The 6706-nt window shown below is 35.8% G+C and overlaps 1 long non-coding RNA gene across 1 annotated transcript; it reads right to left on the bottom strand.

Annotated features, from left to right (window-relative positions):
• Window positions 1–1902: 1902 nt before the first annotated feature.
• Window positions 1903–6083, bottom strand: LOC135697510 (uncharacterized). Its single transcript, XR_010517430.1, has 3 exons — window positions 5912–6083; window positions 2179–2344; window positions 1903–2111 (listed from the first exon to the last, which is right to left on the bottom strand). It is a non-coding gene; the product is annotated as an uncharacterized LOC135697510 (long non-coding RNA).
• Window positions 6084–6706: the final 623 nt, after the last annotated feature.

Here is a 6706-nt window from a genome sequence, read left to right as displayed (position 1 = left end):
CATCTGCTGGTATCATGTCTCCAATAATTAACGGAAAAAAATGTATGAAACTCATCATTTGTCTAGAAAACATCTTGAAATTGCATTCTTTTATGTTATTCATGGTAATTGGTTTTGAAAGGTACTTCAGCTCTGTTTCACCTAACTTAAACATTTGTTTTCTGTAGTTTATCGTTTCAAGACTTATATTTAGCGTGTTCATCAAATGTCCGAAAACTTTGACTAAATCGTATTTGCAAACACCTGATAAAAACAAATCATGCATGAGATCAACTCCTGCATTCTGCGTTACATGGAAATGTCTTAAAATATGGAAAACAGATTCACGCTTTACACCGGTTTTTCTAACATCGTTAATATCAACATCTTCGTCGTAGTTTTCTACGTTTCTTACCAAGCTAGAATGAATGTGGACATCCTGTTCCATTGTACTCTTATGTCTTTTACAAAAACGGCAATAAAAAAATGAGTTGAACGAAGTAGTGAAATCCAAAAGCATGTTAATTCCTAAATTGTCTCCTAAAATAGCTCCTAGTACAAAGAACACGTGATGTACGTCTCCATCTACCTCTAGATCAATTCCATCATTTTCCAACTTACAAAAAATTTCGATAATCGGTTTCACTGATTTTTGAACTCCATACTCGGAAAAATCGTTTGAGTTTACAAATGCAGCTACGAAAATATTTTCTAACCGTGATAAATGATGCGACGGAATTGTTGGAAAATTGTAATAAAACCCACATATCTTATGGGTTCCAGCATTCGATCCCAACGGATCACAAATTTCAACCTCGTCCGAATACAGGAAATATGGAATCAAAATATCATTTTTACGAACTTCTTTGACCTGTCTCCAGAGTGAACCATTTATGAAATTATTAATTGAATTCGATTTTTCTATGCTCCTTATGTTTTCCATTGTCTTATGGAAATTGGATCCACTTTCAAAATACTTTTTAATTTGAAATTCAATTGGCATGAGACATCCTCGTACATGTTCAAGATCTATCGTTGGTTCACCATGTAAAACCATCTCTACCAATTCTTCATTTATTGTGTACATTGTTGGTAGTTTCATCAGGTCGTGAGAATTAAGCTGCTTGAACAGGCGATGTTCGGAGGAAATAAAAGAAAATGGTTGCCTCAACTCCTGTACAACTAACTGCAGATCTTTCTTTCTGGTTGCATCTGTCATGAAGGGTATAGTAGCTTCTGATATAATATTCAATATAGGTTGGACCACCTTCAAGGTTACGGCATTCTGAATGCTTATGACTTCTTTTCGTGTTGTTCTGCTATTATTATGTAATCCTAATGTAAATTCAAAGAGCGAATTTCTTACTCTGTTTATTTCTTCACTCAGATTGTCTCGTGGCTTAGCTTCTATCGGATTATCCTCAAACTCTGCTTGAGTTGTATTACTGTTATCTAGATTTACGCTGTTTTCAATTGGTGCATTTTGCTCTACCGTTTGCTCGTGACGATTTTCTTCGACAACCTCATGTTTATTTTTTATATGCTTTCCGTAGCTATACACGTTCTGGAAACTCAAATGGGGATCACATTGAACACATTTGAATGTGAAATGGCTGGGGGTGCCATGTATTCTTTTTAGATGCCGGATAATTGAGGATGCTTGATTAAACACTGCTGAACATATGAAGCAATTCATGATTTCAGAACTTTCTGAAGTTGCACAAGTGAACTAGTTTTAGAATATTTTACATGGCGTTCTTGCATGAAGAAATCACGAACAAACGTCCAGAAAAGCTCATTGTATGGTGAAAATTGAAGATCGAAAACCTTGCAGCTTTTCACAACAATATCAATACATTTTAGAAAAGAGCAGGGCTTCCAGAACAAGCCGTCCTTCACCACATAAAACTGGGTGATACAAGCGTCCTCAGCACCGACAACGATGATACTTGGTTGATAACAAGTTTTCTTCTCTTTCAGCTTTTCAAGTGTTGGACCAATATCGCTTGCTGTTAAACAGTGTATGAGAGAATCCGACTGCGCTTGTGCAATTGAAGGAAGGGTTCTTCCACCAATACGTTTTGGTTTGATGACACCGGGGAACAATTTATAGATGAGAAAATTACGAGAGCCTAAAGGAACAAAAAATACAAAAGTAAATAAATTGGGCCAATAGTAAATCCTAAAATCCAAACTTACACACTGAAATGTCCGTCCGATGCAGTTTATCAATAATTTCTAGGCAAGATTTCTCCCGTGGTTCATTAGCAGTGACGTATTCCATAAACTTTTCAGAAAACGAGGGCCAACCAACTAAGAGTCCGTTTCCTTTTCCGTCCGTTAGAGCATTGTAATCAATGTCCAGCTGCCGAAGAAAAAAAAAAACATAGAATGTAGATATAAATATAAATAAGAACTTTTATCACATGGCAACACTAAATGTACTAGAATGTTTTGGTTCTATCTCTTTCCCTCTACTCTAAACTGAAATGCATAAAAAATGACAAAATGATACACTCTTTTCACACTGTCAAAGATCATATTGCTCACAAAATCAACTATGTTCAAATCAAAACAAAAATAATAGCCCATCTGGTGGCTGATGGCACAAGCTTCTAAGAAAATTCTATTACAGCGAACCACATTATTTTAATTGATTTCTTTGCCAGTTATTCGTCTGTCACTTTGTTTGTGGTGGAAGCAACAATCAATACGAAACTAACGATTTTAAATTGGCTCACTATTTGACTAGCCTATTGGTCCCAAGCAAATCGATTAACGTACCCCATTCTAGTCGAAATTCTATGACTACACAATGTTTGTTTTGATTCGCTATGAAAGTTTGACAGATAAAATGAGGGGTTAGTGGATTTTCCTATGTTTCGAGGGGTGAATTGATTAGCTTGGGACCGAAGAGAATACCAGAGCTGAGCCAAAAAGTTGAGCACGTTTCTTCGGGATCTTCTAGTCTTAGAGTTACCTCTATGGTGGAAGTGCATCTAGAACACCAAGTTGAGAGCACGCAATAAGCTAATATGCGATATGCAATAAGCTTGAAATGCGAAGAAAAAGAAGAAGAAACTTTAACTGAAATGGTTATGGAACTTTACATGAACGTTTGTGGGATAAAGTTTTAACCTTATGTATTACACGCAGAAAAAATTACCGTCGAAACAAAAATATTTGAGGTAAATTTAAACGTAAATTCAGTTTGTTCTGGCCACAAACATAAACTAGGTTGATTTCAAACGTATTCTACGTTTGAATCCATTGATAATAATGTTTAAAACAAAAATAATGTTACGTTTATTTTAAAAATATTCGTGTTGAAAATAAACGTGAATATTTTTGATTTATTTGAAAACTATATGCAATCAAAAATTAATATGTTTATTTTAAACATGCTTTTCATGTTTAAAATAAACAAACATATTTTGAAATTATTTTAGCATTTGAATGCTGAATAAATCAAAATAAAATGGATAGCAAATTAATGGAAATTCCTGCGATTATGGAAAGTCTGTGGATGTTTGGATCCGGGGGGCCGTCGGGGTGGGTGTCCGATCCGATCCAGTTCAGTAAAACTGGTGAAACTTTGTGATATTAGCGTCATTTTGTCGTTTATGACGCTGGTCCTCATACCGGCCTCTTTCTACGTTTAGTGTTCGGGGATGATCTGTTTTTCTTTCGACGTCGGGTGGGGGGTGAGGATGATATGGGGATCGGTATCAGAAACGACGGATTGCCGTTAATATTGTGATGTTCCACCGGTTTTGTCGAGCTTGGAACATTGCGTGGGTTTCCGGACCCTCTACTTCGGTTTCGCCGCTTGCAGGCCGTTTTCGGTTAAGTTTGCCGAATGTAAACAAGAAGGAAAAAAGGACACGCTAAAAATTGATTACCCAGGTTATGTATTGTTGAAATAAACATGCTTTTGAATTTATTCTAAACATACATATTTTTGTTGAGAACATGTTTGTAATTTACTTTGAACTATTCATATTTTTATTTAATAAACATATATATTTTTAACTTAAATGAACAAAATTTGGTTCCGTGTATGATTCTTTGGAATTGAACCTTACAAAAAATGGGTTGTTAAGAACCATTACCATTCAAAATAGTTGTTTTCTCCATACATTTTCGGAGAGGGACTATATTAGAACCTTTTTACTAATGGTTTGAGAACTTTAATTGTAATGGTTATGGTAGTCAGTAAGGTCCATTAATGGTTTTGTATAATCGGTCAACTTTACGTGGAATATATCGCGAATTGGTAATCAGTAATTTACAGGCAAGGTATTCGCGATATATTCCACATAAAGTTGATCGATGTTACAAAACCATCCATAATACCATAATATATAAGGTTAAAACTTTATCCCACAAACGTTCATGTAAAGTTCGATAAACATTTCAGTTAAAGTTTAGCAGGGATTATAAACAATGTCTAACAATTTTTGGTGAGGTCAATTAATGGTTCACATTTATGTGGGTTTTTATTTGCTGTGGTGTGCTGTTTTCATTTTGTTTCACCTTTTAAAGCGTTTTTTTTTTTATTTTTTTCAATCACAAACATCTACAATAGCGTTTATTTTGCTTTTCTTATGAAAAGTATTTCATTTGATATTGATAGTAACATTAAAATCTAAAGGATTTATTCTAATAGGGTCCCGCGCTACTTCGACATATAGAGCCTATCATGTGTTGAAATGGAATGACACATTTTAGAAGTGTATGATGAAGAGAAGTGTGACGCTAAATTCTTCGTAATAGTACGTTCAGACTACAGAGTTATAACATGTTATAGCGCCATCTTGATGGTGGTTTCTGTGTTGCAATTATTTGACAACCGTTATAACATGTTATAACTGCTCAGTCTGGCCAGCGTTTAAAACTAAAACATTGTGTCTAAGAGCCTTGTCTTTCATCACAACATGCAATGACATGCAACGAGGGTTCGTACCATAGACCTTTTTGACGTTTAACCGCCTTTCTCTATCTAGCACACATGGATGAATGGACGATTTGTTTTCCCACCAATCTGTTTCCCTCTTGCTCGCACTCGTTCGATTTAAATGGTGCAGTAGTGTGCGCCGATTAAACGTCAAAAATCTCTATACACAGCAAAAAAAAAATGTAATATCGATCAATTTAATTCAAGCTGATGTATGAAATAATGATGTGATAGCAAAAAGCAGATACAATATTACATCAATGGATGTAATTTTGTTTGCAAAATCGATGTACATCGTACAACGTTATATTACACAACCGATGGATTGACCTGGTTGCAGCATCGTCATCCTCAATCCGATTTATCCTTGCGATTACAAACCAAAACATTCAAGGTGTCAGAAATACCGGGTTGCCGGTATGGGTATTTTACAAACAATCGCAGCTTGCTCTATTACCGGCACAATCGGCACACCTGCGGCACATTTGAGGCACACTTACAAAAAAGATGACCCAAGATTGGTGTGCGGAGTGACCTACCATAGAGGTAACTCTAAGACCACTGGGTCCTGAAGAAAATCATTATTATTTTTGGCTCACTCAGTACCAGAACAACGGTCCCAAGCAGTCCCAAGCTATTTCACTCACCCCTGCATGTTCTGCATAAATCCACACACCCCTGATGTTATCTGTCAAACTTTCATAGCGAATCAAAACAAACATAGTGTAGTAATAGAATTTCAACTAGAATAGGGTACGTTAATCGTTTGCTTGGGACCAATAGGCTACTAAAGTGGTGAGCCAATTTAAAATCGTTAGTTTCGTATTGATTGTTGGTACTACCTCCTTCCTCTTGCGTTTCATAACATTTGAATGGGTGAAAGAGCTCTACACCAGGTCAGACGGGATAAGGTGAGACCCGGAATCACCCATCGAAAAATAAATTAACTATTCCAAGTTATCTTGATTTACTCACATAAACTGCTCCTTCGCTATCCTTAAACCGAGGCCACACCTCCAAAAGCTTCTGGAACTTATTTCTTTCGTTCTGCAGATCTTTGATACTATCAAGACGAAACTTTACTGTTCTTCTCCAACGCTCTTTAACATCTTCGACGGGAACATTATTATTCATCAACCAGGCATGATCTTCCTTCAGGATAACTAAATCTGGATATAAATTTATGCAGGAAAATACCATGTAAAAATCATGTTAACATTAAATCTGTTGAAAAACTTTTGTTACCTTCTTGACTGAAATGTTGATGAGCTTCACTTGTTCTTGGATCGTCGTTGGGGTTTTCCAGTTTGCGTTTCCTCTGAACTGGTGGCTGGAATGCTTTCCGATCTCGCGAGTTATAGTACCGGTTATATATCAATCCAGACGGGTTCAATTTGCCAATTTCTTTATCACGAGCACATAGATAAGCGTCCTACAAAACAAATAAAGGAAACAAAACTACTTGTAGAAGAACACAAGCAATAATTCTTATTTTTGAAGCAATAGATACTTTTGTTTCAGAAGAAAATTTTGCGGAAATAAGTTCACTGAATTTTTCCATATCTGATAACGGGAAGGGCTTTTCTAATGAAATATATGAATCGCAGATGATTTCACTCAATTGCTTTCGCATTAGGTTATTGAGTGTCTGAAATTTTTCAAAATATTTAGAAATTATTTTTCCTTTCTCATTATTCTTCAGCAGTTGTTCTAAGTCCTCAGACTGAACTTGTGACTTTGAAAAGTTCAAACTTCTTGAGCATCCTTCTT

This window comes from Ochlerotatus camptorhynchus, unplaced genomic scaffold, assembly GCF_037179485.1.
Source record: "Ochlerotatus camptorhynchus isolate MF236.1 unplaced genomic scaffold, CSIRO-AGI_Acam_v1.1 ptg000070l, whole genome shotgun sequence".
Lineage (NCBI taxonomy): Eukaryota > Metazoa > Arthropoda > Insecta > Diptera > Culicidae > Ochlerotatus > Ochlerotatus camptorhynchus.
The sequence above is the reverse complement of the archived record's forward strand: the minus strand, read 5'-3'. Positions and strand labels throughout refer to the sequence as shown.